The 18,571-nt window shown below is 48.6% G+C and overlaps 1 protein-coding gene across 2 annotated transcripts in view; it reads left to right on the forward strand.

Moving 5' to 3' along the window:
• Positions 1-18,571, forward strand: part of LOC138491101 (probable cation-transporting ATPase 13A4) — a 978,968-nt gene that overhangs the window by 186,502 nt on the left and 773,895 nt on the right. The window lies entirely within an intron of this gene.

The following is an 18,571-nucleotide window of genomic DNA, read 5'->3' on the forward strand; positions in this document are numbered from 1 at the left end:
GGGAGCGTAGGCATATGATACAAGGCGTATACAGGGAGCGTAGGCATATGATACAAGGCGTATACAGGGAGCATAGGCATATGATACAAGGCGTATACAGGGAGCGTAGGCATATGATACACGGCGTATACAGGGAGCGTAGGCATATGATACAAGGCGTATACAGGGAGCGTAGGCATATGATACAAGGCGTATACAGGGAGCGTAGGCATATGATACAAGGCGTATACAGGGAGCGTAGGCATATGATACAAGGCGTATACAGGGAGCGTAGGCATATGATACATGGCGTATACAGGAATCTTAGGCATATGATACATGGCATATACAGGGAGCGTAGGCATATGATACAAGGCGTATACAGGGAGCGTAGGCATATTATACAAGGCGTATACAGGAATCTTAGGCATATGATACATGGCGTATACAGGGAGCGTAGGCATATGATACAAGGCGTATACAGGGAGCGTAGGCATATGATACAAGGCGTATACAGGGAGCGTAGGCATATGATACACGGCGTATACAGGGAGCGTAGGCATATGATACAAGGCGTATACAGGGAGCGTAGGCATATGATACAAGGCGTATACAGGGAGCGTAGGCATATGATACAAGGCGTATACAGGGAGCGTAGGCATATGATACAAGGCGTATACAGGGAACGTAGGCATATGATACAAGGCGTATACAGGGAGCGTAGGCATATGATACACGGCGTATACAGGGAGCGTAGGCATATGATACAAGGCGTATACAGGGAGCGTAGGCATATGATACAAGGCGTATACAGGGAGCGTAGGCATATGATACAAGGCGTATACAGGGAGCGTAGGCATATGATACAAGGCGTATACAGGGAGCGTAGGCATATGATACAAGGCGTATACAGGGAGCGTAGGCATATGATACACGGCGTATACAGGGAGCGTAGGCATATGATACAAGGCGTATACAGGGAGCGTAGGCATATGATACAAGGCGTATACAGGGAGCGTAGGCATATGATACAAGGCGTATACAGGGAGCGTAGGCATATGATACAAGGCGTATACAGGGAGCGTAGGCATATGATACAAGGCTTATACAGGGAGCGTAGGCATATGATACACGGCGTATACAGGGAGCGTAGGCATATGATACAAGGCGTATACAGGGAGCGTAGGCATATGATACAAGGCGTATACAAGGAGCGTAGGCATATGATACAAGGCGTATACAGGAATCTTAGGCATATGATACAAGGCGTATACAGGAATCTTAGGCATATGATACAAGGCGTATACAGGGAGCGTAGGCATATGATACAAGGCGTATACAGGGAGCGTAGGCATATGATACAAGGCGTATACAGGGAGCGTAGGCATATGATACAAGGCGTATACAGGGAGCGTAGGCATATGATACAAGGCGTATACAGGGAGCGTAGGCATATGATACACGGCGTATACAGGGAGCGTAGGCATATGATACAAGGCGTATACAGGGAGCGTAGGCATATGATACAAGGCGTATACAGGGAGCGTAGGCATATGATACAAGGCGTATACAGGGAGCGTAGGCATATGATACAAGGCGTATACAGGGAGCGTAGGCATATGATACACGGCGTATACAGGGAGCGTAGGCATATGATACACGGCGTATACAGGGAGCGTAGGCATATGATACAAGGCGTATACAGGGAGCGTAGGCATATGATACAAGGCGTATACAGGGAGCGTAGGCATATGATACAAGGCGTATACAGGAATCTTAGGCATATGATACAAGGCGTATACAGGAATCTTAGGCATATGATACAAGGCGTATACAGGGAGCGTAGGCATATGATACAAGGCGTATACAGGGAGCGTAGGCATATGATACAAGGCGTATACAGGGAGCGTAGGCATATGATACAAGGCGTATACAGGGAGCGTAGGCATATGATACAAGGCGTATACAGGGAGCGTAGGCATATGATACACGGCGTATACAGGGAGCGTAGGCATATGATACAAGGCGTATACAGGGAGCGTAGGCATATGATACAAGGCGTATACAGGGAGCGTAGGCATATGATACAAGGCGTATACAGGGAGCGTAGGCATATGATACAAGGCGTATACAGGGAGCGTAGGCATATGATACACGGCGTATACAGGGAGCGTAGGCATATGATACAAGGCGTATACAGGGAGCGTAGGCATATGATACAAGGCGTATACAGGGAGCGTAGGCATATGATACAAGGCGTATACAGGGAGCGTAGGCATATGATACATGGCATATACAGGAATCTTAGGCATATGATACATGGCGTATACAGGAATCTTAGGCATATGATACAAGGCGTATACAGGAATCTTAGGCATATCATACAAGGCGTATACAGGGAGCGTAGGCATATGATACAAGGCGTATACAGGGAGCGTAGGCATATGATACAAGGCGTATACAGGGAGCGTAGGCATATGATACAAGGCGTATACAGGGAGCGTAGGCATATGATACACGGCGTATACAGGGAGCGTAGGCATAAGATACAAGGCGTATACAGGGAGCGTAGGCATATGATACAAGGCGTATACAGGGAGCGTAGGCATATGATACAAGGCGTATACAGGGAGCGTAGGCATATGATACAAGGCGTATACAGGGAGCGTAGGCATATGATACAAGGCGTATACAGGGAGCGTAGGCATATGATACAAGGCGTATACAGGAATCTTAGGCATATGATACAAGGCGTATACAGGGAGCGTAGGCATATGATACAAGGCGTATACAGGGAGCGTAGGCATATGATACAAGGCGTATACAGGGAGTGTAGGCATATGATACAAGGCGTATACAGGAATCTTAGGCATATGATACAAGGCGTATACAGGAATCTTAGGCATATGATACAAGGCGTATACAGGGAGCGTAGGCATATGATACAAGGCGTATACAGGGAGCGTAGGCATATGATACAAGGCGTATACAGGGAGCGTAGGCATATGATACAAGGCGTATACAGGGAGCGTAGGCATATGATACAAGGCGTATACAGGGAGCGTAGGCATATGATACAAGGCGTATACAGGGAGCGTAGGCATATGATACAAGGCGTATACAGGGAGCGTAGGCATATGATACAAGGCGTATACAGGGAGCGTAGGCATATGATACAAGGCGTATACAGGGAGCGTAGGCATATGATACAAGGCGTATACAGGGAGCGTAGGCATATGATACAAGGCGTATACAGGGAGCGTAGGCATATGATACAAGGCGTATACAGGGAGCGTAGGCATATGATACAAGACGTATACAGGGAGCGTAGGCATATGATACAAGGCGTATACAGGGAGCGTAGGCATATGATACAAGGCGTATACAGGGAGCGTAGGCATATGATACAAGACGTATACAGGGAGCGTAGGCATATGATACAAGGCGTATAAAGGAATCTTAGGCATATGATACATGGCATATACAGGGAGCGTAGGCATATGATACAAGGCGTATACAGGGAGCGTAGGCATATGATACAAGGCGTATACAGGAATCTTAGGCATATGATACATGGCGTATACAGGGAGCGTAGGCATATGATACAAGGCGTATACAGGGAGCGTAGGCATATGATACAAGGCGTATACAGGGAGCGTAGGCATATGATACAAGGCGTATACAGGGAGCGTAGGCATATGATACAAGGCGTATACAGGGAGCGTAGGCATATGATACAAGGCGTATACAGGGAGCGTAGGCATATGATACAAGGCGTATACAGGGAGCGTAGGCATATGATACAAGGCGTATACAGGGAGCGTAGGCATATGATACAAGGCGTATACAGGGAGCGTAGGCATATGATACAAGGCGTATACAGGGAGCGTAGGCATATGATACAAGGCGTATACAGGGAGCGTAGGCATATGATACAAGGCGTATACAGGGAGCGTAGGCATATGATACAAGGCGTATACAGGGAGCGTAGGCATATGATACAAGGCGTATACAGGGAGCGTAGGCATATGATACAAGGCGTATACAGGGAGCGTAGGCATATGATACAAGGCGTATACAGGGAGCGTAGGCATATGATACAAGGCGTATACAGGGAGCGTAGGCATATGATACAAGGCGTATACAGGGAGCGTAGGCATATGATACAAGGCGTATACCGGGAGCGTAGGCATATGATACAAGGCGTATACAGGGAGCGTAGGCATATGATACAAGGCGTATACAGGGAGCGTAGGCATATGATACAAGGCGTATACAGGGAGCGTAGGCATATGATACAAGGCGTATACAGGGAGCGTAGGCATATGATACATGGCATATACAGGAATCTTAGGCATATGATACAAGGCGTATACAGGGAGCGTAGGCATATGATACATGGCGTATACAGGGAGCGTAGGCATATGATGCATGGCGTTTACAGGGAGCGTAGGCATATGATACATGGCGTATACAGGAATCTTAGGCATATGATACAAGGCGTATACGGGGATCGTAGGCATATGATACATGGCGTATACAGGGAGCGTAGGCATATGATACAAGGCGTATACAGGGAGCGTAGGCATATGATACAAGGCGTATACAGGGAGCGTAGGCATAGATACAAGGCGTATACAGGGAGCGTAGGCATATGATACAAGGCGTATACAGGGAGCGTAGGCATATGATACACGGCGTATACAGGGAGCGTAGGCATATGATACAAGGCGTATACAGGGAGCGTAGGCATATGATACAAGGCGTATACAGGGAGCGTAGGCATATGATACAAGGCGTATACAGGGAGCGTAGGCATATGATACAAGGCGTATACAGGGAGCGTAGGCATATGATACACGGCGTATACAGGGAGCGTAGGCATATGATACAAGGCGTATACAGGGAGCGTAGGCATATGATACAAGGCGTATACAGGGAGCGTAGGCATATGATACAAGGCGTATACAGGGAGCGTAGGCATATGATACAAGGCGTATACAAGGAGCGTAGGCATATGATACATGGCATATACAGGAATCTTAGGCATATGATACATGGCGTATACAGGAATCTTAGGCATATGATACAAGGCGTATACAGGAATCTTAGGCATATCATACAAGGCGTATACAGGGAGCGTAGGCATATGATACAAGGCGTATACAGGGAGCGTAGGCATATGATACAAGGCGTATACAGGGAGCGTAGGCATATGATACAAGGCGTATACAGGGAGCGTAGGCATATGATACACGGCGTATACAGGGAGCGTAGGCATAAGATACAAGGCGTATACAGGGAGCGTAGGCATATGATACAAGGCGTATACAGGGAGCGTAGGCATATGATACAAGGCGTATACAGGGAGCGTAGGCATATGATACAAGGCGTATACAGGAATCTTAGGCATATGATACAAGGCGTATACAGGGAGCGTAGGCATATGATACAAGGCGTATACAGGGAGCGTAGGCATATGATACAAGGCGTATACAGGGAGCGTAGGCATATGATACAAGGCGTATACAGGAATCTTAGGCATATGATACAAGGCGTATACAGGAATCTTAGGCATATGATACAAGGCGTATACAGGGAGCGTAGGCATATGATACAAGGCGTATACAGGGAGCGTAGGCATATGATACAAGGCGTATACAGGGAGCGTAGGCATATGATACAAGGCGTATACAGGGAGCGTAGGCATATGATACAAGGCGTATACAGGGAGCGTAGGCATATGATACAAGGCGTATACAGGGAGCGTAGGCATATGATACAAGGCGTATACAGGGAGCGTAGGCATATGATACAAGGCGTATACAGGGAGCGTAGGCATATGATACAAGGCGTATACAGGGAGCGTAGGCATATGATACAAGGCGTATACAGGGAGCGTAGGCATATGATACAAGGCGTATACAGGGAGCGTAGGCATATGATACAAGGCGTATACAGGGAGCGTAGGCATATGATACAAGACGTATACAGGGAGCGTAGGCATATGATACAAGGCGTATACAGGGAGCGTAGGCATATGATACAAGGCGTATACAGGAATCTTAGGCATATGATACATGGCGTATACAGGGAGCGTAGGCATATGATACAAGGCGTATACAGGGAGCGTAGGCATATGATACAAGGCGTATACAGGGAGCATAGGCATATGATACAAGGCGTATACAGGGAGCGTAGGCATATGATACAAGGCGTATACAGGGAGCGTAGGCATATGATACAAGGCGTATACAGGGAGCGTAGGCATATGATACAAGGCGTATACAGGGAGCGTAGGCATATGATACAAGGCGTATACAGGGAGCGTAGGCATATGATACAAGGCGTATACAGGGAGCGTAGGCATATGATACAAGGCGTATACAGGGAGCGTAGGCATATGATACAAGGCGTATACAGGGAGCGTAGGCATATGATACAAGGCGTATACAGGGAGCGTAGGCATATGATACAAGGCGTATACAGGGAGCGTAGGCATATGATACAAGGCGTATACAGGGAGCGTAGGCATATGATACAAGGCGTATACAGGGAGCGTAGGCATATGATACAAGGCGTATACAGGGAGCGTAGGCATATGATACAAGGCGTATACAGGGAGCGTAGGCATATGATACAAGGCGTATACCGGGAGCGTAGGCATATGATACAAGGCGTATACAGGGAGCGTAGGCATATGATACAAGGCGTATACAGGGAGCGTAGGCATATGATACAAGGCGTATACAGGGAGCGTAGGCATATGATACAAGGCGTATACAGGGAGCGTAGGCATATGATACATGGCATATACAGGAATCTTAGGCATATGATACAAGGCGTATACAGGGAGCGTAGGCATATGATACATGGCGTATACAGGGAGCGTAGGCATATGATACATGGCGTTTACAGGGAGCGTAGGCATATGATACATGGCGTATACAGGAATCTTAGGCATATGATACAAGGCGTATACGGGGATCGTAGGCATATGATACATGGCGTATACAGGGAGCGTAGGCATATGATACAAGGCGTATACAGGGAGCGTAGGCATATGATACAAGGCGTATACAGGGAGCGTAGGCATATGATACAAGGCGTATACAGGGAGCGTAGGCATATGATACAAGGCGTATACAGGGAGCGTAGGCATATGATACAAGGCGTATACAGGGAGCGTAGGCATATGATACAAGGCGTATACAGGGAGCGTAGGCATATGATACAAGGCGTATACAGGGAGCGTAGGCATATGATACAAGGCGTATACAGGGAGCGTAGGCATATGATACATGGCAAATACAGGAATCTTAGGCATATGATACAAGGCGTATACAGGGAGCGTAGGCATATGATACATGGCATATACAGGAATCTTAGGCATATGATACATGGCGTATACAGGGAGCGTAGGCATATGATACATGGCGTATACAGGGAGCGTAGGCATATGATACAAGGCGTATATGGGGATCGTAGGCATATGATACATGGCGTATACAGGGAGCGTAGGCATATGATACATGGCGTATACAGGAATCTTAGGCATATGATACAAGGCGTATACAGGAATCTTAGGCATATCATACAAGGCGTATACAGGGAGCGTAGGCATATGATACATGGCGTATACAGGAATCTTAGGCATATGATACAAGGCGTATACAGGAATCTTAGGCATATGATACAAGGCGTATACAGGAATCTTAGGCATATCATACAAGGCGTATACAGGGAGCGTAGGCATATGATACATGGCGTATACAGGAATCTTAGGCATATGATACAAGGCGTATACAGGAATCTTAGGCATATGATACAAGGCGTATATGGGGAGCGTAGGCATATGATACATGGCGCATACAGGGAGCGTAGGCATATGATACATGGCGTATACAGGAATCTTAGGCATATGATACAAGGCGTATACAGGAATCTTAGGCATATCATACAAGGCGTATACAGGGAGCGTAGGCATATGATACATGGCGTATACAGGAATCTTAGGCATATGATACATGGCGTATACAGGAATCTTAGGCATATGATACAAGGCGTATACAGGAATATTAGGCATATCATACAAGGCGTATACAGGGAGCGCAGGCATATGATACATGGCGTATACAGGAATCTTAGGCATATGATACAAGGCGTATACAGGAATCTTAGGCATATCATACAAGGCGTATACAGGGAGCGTAGGCATATGATACATGGCGTATACAGGAATCTTAGGCATATGATACATGGCGTATACAGGAATCTTAGGCATATGATACAAGGCGTATACAGGAATCTTAGGCATATCATACAAGGCGTATACAGGGAGCGTAGGCATATGATACATGGCGTATACAGGAATCTTAGGCATATGATACATGGCGTATACAGGAATCTTAGGCATATGATACAAGGCGTATACAGGAATCTTAGGCATATCATACAAGGCGTATACAGGGAGCGTAGGCATATGATACATGGTGTATACAGGAATCTTAGGCATATGATACAAGGCGTATACAGGAATCTTAGGCATATGATACAAGGCGTATATGGGGAGCGTAGGCATATGATACAAGGCGTATACAGGGAGCGTAGGCATATGATACAAGGCGTATACAGGGAGCGTAGGCATATGATACAAGGCGTATACAGGGAGCGTAGGCATATGATACAAGGCGTATACAGGGAGCGTAGGCATATGATACAAGGCGTATACAGGGAGCGTAGGCATATGATACATGGCATATACAGGAATCTTAGGCATATGATACAAGGCGTATACAGGGAGCGTAGGCATATGATACATGGCGTATACAGGAATCTTAGGCATATGATACATGGCGTATACAGGGAGCGTAGGCATATGATACATGGCGTATACTGGGAGCGTAGGCATATGATACAAGGCGTATATGGGGAGCGTAGGCATATGATACATGGCGTATACAGGGAGCGTAGGCATATGATACATGGCGTATACAGGGAGCGTAGGCATATGATACATGGCGTATACAGGAATCTTAGGCATATGATACAAGGCGTATACTGGAATCTTAGGCATATCTTACAAGGCGTATACAGGGAGCGTAGGCATATGATACATGGCGTATACAGGAATCTTAGGCATATGATACAAGGCGTATACAGGAATCTTAGGCATATGATACAAGGTGTATATGGGGAGCGTAGGCATATGATACATGGCGTATACAGGAATCTTAGGCATATGATACAAGGCGTATACAGGAATCTTAGGCATATCATACAAGGCGTATACAGGGAGCATAGGCATATGATACATGGCGTATACAGGAATCCTAGGCATATGATACGAGGCGTATACAGGAATCTTAGGCATATGATACAAGGCGTATACAGGGAGCGTAGGCATATGATACATGGCATATACAGGAATATTAGGCATTTGATACAAGACGTATACAGGGAGCGTAGGCATATGATACATGGCATATACAGGAATCTTAGGCATATGATACAAGGCGTATACAGGAATCTTAGGTATATGATACAAGGCGTATACAGGGAGCGTAGGCATATGATACATGGCGTATACAGGAATCTTAGGCATATGATACAAGGCGTATACAGGGAGCGTAGGCATATGATACATGGCGTATACAGGAATCTTAGGCATATGATACAAGGCGTATACATACAGTTACTGTTGGCATGAGGTAGTACACAACACATTTTGGTCTAAGTTGAACAGCCATGTTCTCAGTGCTTTGCAGAAGGCTCCATGGGAGGGTTCAGCTCTGAGCGATGGAGGCAGTGAGTTCCAGTGTTTGGCCGCTATAAAAGGTAAGCTAGCTCCTCCGGCTTTGGTGCTGTTGACTTTGGGGATCTGTAGTCTGTTGGTGTATGGTGCTCTGGTGGGCCTGGAGGAGTGGGTGCTAGTTATTTTCTGAGAGAGGTAAGGCAGGGCTGAGTTAGCAAGCCATTTGTGAGTGATGGCTAAAGTTTTTAACAGGGCCCTCTCTCTGTGATGGGCAGCCGATGTTCTTCTTTTCTTGCTGTCGTGATGTGTTCCCTTTTTGGGATGCTGAGAGCTGCCCGAAGTGCATTTGTTTGCATGACTTAGAGTTCTTGGAGGTTTTTGAAGGAAGTTCCAGCGAATAGGGCATTGCAGTAATCTGGCCTATGATGGCTCTAGCTATGGTGAGGCATCTTGCTAGAGTCTATGACGGCTCTAGAAATGGTAAGGCCACTTGCTGGAGCCTATGACGGCTCAAGCTATGGTGAGGCAGCTTGCTGGAGCCTATGACGGCTCTAGCTATGGTGAGGCAGGTTACTGGAGGCTATGATAGCTCTAGCTATGGTGAGGCAACTTGCTGGAGCCTGTGACAGCTCTAGCTATGGCGAGACAGCTTGCTGTAGCCTATGGCGGCTCTAGCTATGGCAAGGCAGCTTGCTGGAGCCTATGACGGCTCTAGCTACGGTGAGGCAGCTTGCTGGAGCCTTTGACGGCTCTAGCTATGGTGAGGCAGGTTGTTAGAGCCTATGACGTCTCTAGCTATGGTGAGGCACATTGCTGGAGCCTATGACGGCTCTAGCTATGGCGAGGCAGCTTGCTGGAGCCTATGACGGCTCTAGCTACGGTGAGGCAGCTTGCTGGAGCCTATGACGGCTCTAGCTATGGTGAGGCAGGTTGCTGGAGGCTATGATAGCTCTAGCTATGGTGAGGCAGCTTGCTAGAGACTATGATGGCTCTAGTTATGGTGAATATATGATGGCGAGGCAACTTGCTATAGGCAATGACAGCTCTACCTATGGTGAGATAGCTTGCTGGAGCCTATGACGGCTCAGGCTATGGTGAGGCAGCTTGCTAGAGCCTATGACGTCTCTAGCTATGGTGAGGCAGCTTGCTAGAGCCTATGATTGTTCTAGCTATGGTGAGGCAGCTTGCTTGAGCCTGTGACAGCTCTAGCTATGGCGAGGCAGCTTGCTGGAGCCTATAGCGGCTCTAGTTACGGCGAGGCAGCTAGCTGGAGCCTATGACGGCTCTAGCTATGTTGAGGCAGCTTGCTAGAGACTATGATGGCTCTAGCTTTGGTGAGGCATCTTGCTAGAGTCTATGACAGCTCTATATATGGTGAGGCCGCTTGCTGGAGCCTATGACGGCTCTAGCTACGGTGAGGCAGCTTGCTGGAGCCTCTCACGCCTCTAGCTATGGTGAGGCAGCTTGCTGGAACCTATGACAGCTCGAGCTGCAATGAGGCAGCTTGCTGGAGCCTATGACGGCTCTAGCTATGTTGAGGCAGGTTGCTGGAGGCTATGATAGCTCTAGCTATGGTGAGGCAGCATGCCAGAGACTATGATGGCTCTAGCTATGGTGAATATATGATGGCTCTAGTTATGGTGAGGCATCTTGCTAGAGCCTATGCCATCTCTACCTGTGGAGAGGCAGCTTGCTAGAGTCTTTGATTGTTCTAGCTATGGTGAGGCAGCTTGCTAGAGCCTATGACGTCTCTAGCTATTGTGAGGCAGCTTGCTAAAGTCTATGATGGCTCTAGCTATGGTGAGGCAGCTTGCTAGAAACAATGATGGCTCTAGCTACAGTGAGGCAGCTTGCTAGAGACTATGATGGCTCTAGATGTGGTGAGTATATGACGTCTCTGGCTACGGTGAGGCAGCTTGCTAGAACTTATGACGTCTCTAGCTATGGTGAGGCAGCTTGCTAGAGTCTATGATGGCTCTAGCTATGGTGAGGCAGTTTTCTAGAGCCTATGATGGTTCTAGCTATGGCGAGGCAGCTTGTTATAGTCTATGATGGCTCTAGCTATGGTCAGGCAGCTTGCTAGAGACTATGATGGCTCTAGCTATGGTCAGTATATGACAGCTCTAGCTATGATGAGGTAGCTTGCTAGAGCATATGACTGCTCTAGCTATAGCAAGGAATCTTGCTGGAGCCTATGATGGCTCTAGCGATGGTGAGACAGCTTGCTAGAGCCTATGACAGCTCTAGCTATGGTGAGGCAACTTGCTAGAGACTATAACGGCTCTAGCTATGGTGAGGCAGCTTGCTAGAGCCTATGATGGCTCAAGCTATGGTGAGGCAACTTGTTAGAGCCTATGACAGCTCTAGCTATGGTGAGGCAAATTGCTGGAGCCTATCACAGCTCTAGCTATGGCGAGGCAGCTTGCTGAAGCCTATGACAGCTCTAGCTACGGCGAGGCTGCTTGCTAGAGCCTATGACTGCTCTAGCAATGGCGAGGCACCTTGCTAGAGCCTATGACGGCCCTAGCTATGGTGCAGCAACTTGCTAGAGCGTATGATGCTCCTAGCTATGGTGAGGCAAATTGTTGGAGCCTATGACGGCTCTAGCTATGGCGAGGCAGCTTGCTGGAGAATATGATGGCTCTAGCTACGGTGAGGCTGCTTGCTGGAGCCTATAACAGCTCTAGCTATGGTGAGGCAGGTGGCTAGAGTCTATGATGGATCTAGCTATGGTGAGGCAGCTTGCTAGAGACTATGATAGCTCTAGATGTGGTGAGTATATGACGTCTCTGGCTACGGTGAGGCAGCTTGCTAGAGACTATGATGGCTCTAGATGTGGTGAGTATATGACGTCTCTGGCTACGGTGAGGCAGCTTGCTAGAGACTATGATGGCTCTAGCTATGGTGAGTATATTACAGCTCTAGCTATGATGAGGTAGCTTGCTAGAGTCTATGACGGCTCTATCTATGTTGAGGAAGCTTGCTGGAGCATATGACTGCTCTAGCTATGGTGAGGCATCTTGCTAGAGTCTATGACGGCACTAGCTATGGTGAGGCCGCTTGATGGAGTCTATGATGGCTCTAGCTACAGTGAAGCAGCTTGCTGGAGCCTATGACGGCTCTAGCTATGGCGAGGCAGCTTGCTGGAGCCTATGACGGCTCTAGCTACAATGAGGCAGCTTGCTGGAGCCTATGACGGCTCTAGCTATGGTGAGGCAGATTGCTGGAAGCTATGATAGCTCTAGCTATGGTGAGGCAGCTTGCTGGAGACTATGATGGCTCTAGCTATGGTGAATGTATGATGGCTCTAATTACGGTGAGGCAGCTTGCTAGAGCCTATGACAGCTCTAGCTATGGTGAGGCAGCTTGCTAGAGCCTATGATTGTTCTAGCTATGGTGAGGCAGCTTGCTAGAGCCTATGACGTCTCTAGTTATGGTGAGGCAGCTTGCTAACGTCTATGATGGCTCTAGCTATGGTGAAGCAGCTTGCTAGAGTCTATGATGGCTCTAGCTATGGTGAGGCAGCTTGCTAGAGTCTATGATGGCTCTAGCTACGGTGAGGCAGCTTGCAAGAGACTATGATGGCTCTAGATGTGGTGAGTATATGACGTCTCTGGCTACCGTGAGGCAGCTTTCTAGAGTCTATGATGGCTCTGGCTATGGTGAGGCAGCTTGCTAGTCTATGATGGCTCTAGCTATGGTGAGGCAGCTTGCTAGAGACTATGATGGCTCTAGCTATGGTGAGTATATGACAGCTCTAGCTATGATGAGGTAGCTTGCTAGAGACTATGACGGCTCTATCTATGTTGAGAAAGCTTGCTGGAGCATATGACTGCTCCAGCTATGGCGAGGCAGCTTGCTCGAGCTAGATCCTTTGACGGCTCTAGCTATGGCGAGTCAGCTTGCTAGAGCCTATGACAGCTCTAGCTATGGTGAGGAAGCTTGCTGGAGTCTATGACTGCTCTAGCTATGGCGAGGTAGATTGCTAGAGTTAAAGCGTATGATGGCTCTAGGTATGGTGAGGCAGCTTGCTAGAGCCTATGACGGCTCTAGCTATGGTGAGGCAGCTTGCTAGAGCCTATGATGGCTCTAGCTATGACAAGGCAGCTTGCTAGAGACTATGACGGCCCTAGCTATGGTGAGGCAGCTTGCTAGAGGCTATGACGGCTCTAGCTATGGCGAGGCAGCTTGCTGGAGCCTATGACAGCTCTAGAGATGGTGGTACAGCTTGCTAGAGCCTATGACGGCTCTAGCTATGGTGAGGCAACTTGCTAGAGCCTATAACGGCCCTAGCTATGGTGCGGCAACTTGCTAGAGCGTATGACGGTCCTAGCTATGGTGAGGCAAATTGTTGGAGCCTATGACGGCTCTAGCTATGGCGAGGCAGCTTGCTGGAGAATATGATGGCTCTAGCTACGGTGAGGCTGCTTGCTGGAGCCTATAACAGCTCTAGCTATGGTGAGGCAGGTTGCTTGAGTCTATGATGTCTTTAGCTATGATGAGGCAGCTTGCTAGAGTCTATGACGGCTCTATCTATGTTGAGGAAGCTTGCTGGAGAATATGACTGCTCTAACTATGGCAAGGCATCTTGATGGAGCCTATGACGGCTCTAGCTATGGTGAGGCATCTTGCAGGAGTCTATAAAGGCTCTAGCTACAGTGAAGCAGCTTGCTGGAACCTATGACGGCTCTAGCTATGGCGAGGCAGCTTACTGGAGCCTATGACAGCTCTAGCTACAATGAGGCAGCTTGCTGGAGCCTATGACGGCTCTAGCTATGGTGAGGCAGGTTGCTGGAGGCTATGATGGCTCTAGCTATGGTGAGGCAGCTTGCTGGAGACTATGATGGCTCTAGCTATGGTGAATATATGATGGCTCTAATTACGGTGAGGCAGCGTGCTAGAGCCTATGACAGCTCTAGCTATGGTGAGGCAGCTTGCTAGAGCCTATGATTGTTCTAGCTATGGTGAGGCAGCTTGCTAGTGCCTATGACCTCTCTAGCTATGGTGAGGCAGCTTGCTAAAGTCTATGATGGCTGTAGCTATGGTGAAGCAGATTGCTAGAGTCTATGATGGCTCGAGCTATGGTGAGGCAGCTTGCTAGAGTCTATGATGGCTCTATCTACGGTGAGGCAGCTTGCTAGAGACTATGATGGCTCTAGATGTGGTGAGTACATGACAGCTCTAGCTATGATGAGGTATCTTGCCAGAGCCTATGACAACTCTAGCTATGGTGAGGCAGCTTGCTAGAGCCTATGACGGCTCTAGCTATGGTGAGGCAGCTTGCTAGAGCCTATTATGGCTCTAGCTATGTCAAGGTAGCTTGCTAGAGACTATAACGGCCCTAGCTATGGTGAGGCAGCTTGCTAGAGGCTATGACGGCTCTAGCAATGGCGAGGCAGCTTGCTAGAGCCTATGACGGCCCTAGCTATGGTGCGGCAACTTGCTAGAGCGTATGACGGTCCTAGCTATGGTGAGGCAAATTGTTGGATCCTATGACGGCTCTAGCTATGGCGAGGCAGATTGCTGGAGAATATGATGGCTCTAGCTATGGTGAGGCTGCTTGCTGGAGCCTATAACAGCTCTAGCTATGGTGAGGCAGGTTGCTAGAGACTATGATAGCTCTAGATGTGGTGAGTATATGACGTCTCTGGCTACGGTGAGGCAGCTTGCTAGAGCCTATGATGTCTTTAGCTATGGTGAGGCAGCTTGCTAGACTCTATGACGGCTCTATCTATGTTGAGGAAGCTTGCGGGAGCATATGACTGCTCTAGCTATGGTGAGGCATCTTGCTGGAGCCTATGACGGCTCTAGCTATGGTGAGGCATCTTGCTGGAGTCTATATAGGCTCTAGCTACAGTGAAGCAGCTTGCTGGAACCTATGACAGCTCTAGCTATGGCGAGGCAGCTTACTGGAGCCTATGACGGCTCTAGCTACAATGAGGCAGCTTGCTGGAGCGGAGCCTGTGACAGCTCTAGCTATGGTGAGGCAGGTTGCTGGAGGCTAGAATAGCTCTAGCTATGGTGAAGCAGCTTGCTGGAGACTATGATGGCTCTAGCTATGGTGAATATATGATGGCTCTAATTACGGTGAGGCAGCATGCTAGAGCCTATGATTGTTCTAGCTATGGTGAGGCAGCTTGCTAGTGCCTATGACGTCTCTAGCTATGGTGAGGCAGCTTGCTAAAGTCTATGATGGCTCTAGCTATGGTGAAGCAGATTGCTAGAGTCTATGATGGCTCGAGCTATGGTGAGGCAGCTTGCTAGAGTCTATGATGGCTCAAGCTATGGTGAGGCAGCTTGCTAGAGACTATGATGGCTCTAGATGTGGTGAGTATACGTCGTCTCTGGCTACGGTGAGGCAGCTTGCTAGAGTCTATGATGGCTCTAGCTATTGTGAGGCAGCTTGCTAGAGAGTATGATGGCTCTAGCTGTGGTGAGAATATGACAGCTCTAGCTATGATGAGGTAGCTTGCTAGAGCTTATGATGGCTCTATCTATGTTGAGGAAGCTTATTGGAGCATATGACTGCTCTAGCGATGGTGAGGCAGCTTGCTAGAGACTACGTTAGCTCTAGCTATGGTGAGGAAGCTTGCTGGAGCCTATGACGGTCCTAGCTATGGTGAGGCAAATTGTTGGATCCTATGACGGCTTGAGCTATTGCGAGGCAGGTTGCTATAGCCTTTGACGGCTCTAACGATGACGATGCAGCCTGCTAGAGCCTATGACGTCCCTAGCTATGGTGAGGCAGCTTGCTAGAGCCTATGACGGCTCTAGCTATGGTAAGGCAAATTGCTGGAGCCTATGACGGCTCTAGCTATGGCGAGGCAGCTTGCTCGAGCCTATGACAGCTCTAGCTATAGCAAGGCCGCTTGCTGGAGACTATAAGAGCTCGAGCTATGGCGAGGCAGCTTGCTGGAGCCTATGATGGCTCTAGCTATGGTGAGGCAGCTTGCTGGAGCCTATGACGGTTTTAGCTATGGTGAGTATATGACGGCTCTAGCTATGGCGAGGCAGCTTGCTAGAGCCTATGATGGCTCTAGCTGTGGTGAGGCAGCTTGCTGGAGCCTATGACGGCTCTAGCTATGGTGAGTATATGACGGCTCTAGCTATGGCGAGGCAGCTTGCTAGAGCCTATGATGGCTCTAGCTATGGTGAGGAACTTTGCTGGAGCCTATGAGTGCTCTAGCTATGGCGAGGCAGCTTGCTAGAGACTATGATGACTCTAGCTATGGTGAGGCAGCTTGCTAGAGCCTATGACGGCTCTAGCTATGGTAAGGCAAATTGCTGGAGCCTATGACGGCTCTAGCTATGGCGAGGCAGCTTGCTCGAGCTTATGACAGCTCTAGCTATAGCAAGGCCGTTTGCTGGAGACTATAAGAGCTCGAGCTATGGCGAGGCAGCTTGCTGGAGCCTATGATGGCTCTAGCTATGGTGAGGCAGCTTGCTGGAGCCTATGACGGTTTTAGCTATGGTGAGTATATGACGGCTCTAGCTATGGCGAGGCAGCTTGCTAGAGCCTATGATGGCTCTAGCTGTGGTGAGGCAGCTTGCTGGAGCCTATGACGGCTCTAGCTGTGGTGAGTATATGACGGCTCTAGCTATGGCGAGGCAGCTTGCTAGAGCCTATGATGGCTCTAGCTATGGTGAGGAACTTTGCTGGAGCCTATGAGTGCTCTAGCTATGGCGAGGCAGCTTGCTAGAGACTATGATGACTCTAGCTATGGTGAGGCAGCTTGCTGTAGTGAGGAATGGTGTTGCTGCATTCAGTAGTTTGGTGGAGTAGGCTGCAGATGTGGCGATGGCGCTGACTTGGTGGGACATTGAGAGGGTGGCGTCTAGGTATACCCCTAGGGTCTTGACAGCGGGAGAGACCGCGATTTGTATGTTCTCGATCAGGAATCTGGAATATTGGTTGGTGAGTTTTTTTAGAGTTGCCGGACAGCAATACAGGCATTTCTCTATATGTATTTCTTTGTTGCTGACTTCAGAACCCAAGTCCATTACTGCGTACGCCCGTCTTCAAGAACCCTCAAGGATCCCTGGGGCGAACTCTCTGAGAGTGTAGGTCGCAGTGGGTCTGGGGCGACCTCATGTGGGAGTTCATGCCGTTCCGTGGGAGTGGAGCAGGAAAAACCTGTAGCACGCCTTTTGCCAACAGTGGATGTCAGAGTTTATCTCAACGAGAATAAAAGAAAGTTCTGAGCTATTTTTGAATCATTTGACCCCTATTTCAGCGTTCCCTGCTAAGCTCTGGTTTCCCCTTCAAGCCTTTTGTGGTATAAAGATAGGCCACACCACCACACTATCTACCAGTGCCTGGAGCTTTCACTCTTGATCTCTTCGCTCTCCTCCTCCGCGCCACTTGTCCCTCTCCGTTCCAGCGGGGTCCTGGGTGGTGACGAGCCGCAATCTCGAGATAAGATATTATCTTTTTACAACTGGGTAGAAAAAGTTTTCTTTGATGGTTTAGCGCAAGCAGTGGAGCGCCATCTATCAAAAAAGATCAGCCCAAGGCAAGATGGCCGCCATGGTGAGGGACGCGAGAGGGGCTTGGGAGCAAGTCTTGATTCTCCATTACTATGACAGCCTTGTTATGATTGGGGGAGAGCAGGGGAGGTGCTGAGTTCCATTACTTGCTGCTAATCTCTGGCTCTACATTGCACGGCCTGCGCTTCTGCGCGTGCGGCGGGCTGAACGCTTTGTCTCTCCAGAGGGTGTGAACCCCCAAGCCAGCACAGTCAATATTGGGGTAATCTAGGAGTAATACTATACCTCTGCAACTGTGTTCATTAAAGGCCTCAAACACTGTTTACTTGTAGGTGATATTCACAACATCCT

This window comes from Ambystoma mexicanum, chromosome 10, assembly GCF_040938575.1.
Source record: "Ambystoma mexicanum isolate Mex_15411 chromosome 10, UKY_AmexF1_1, whole genome shotgun sequence".
Taxonomy (NCBI): Eukaryota; Metazoa; Chordata; class Amphibia; order Caudata; family Ambystomatidae; genus Ambystoma; species Ambystoma mexicanum.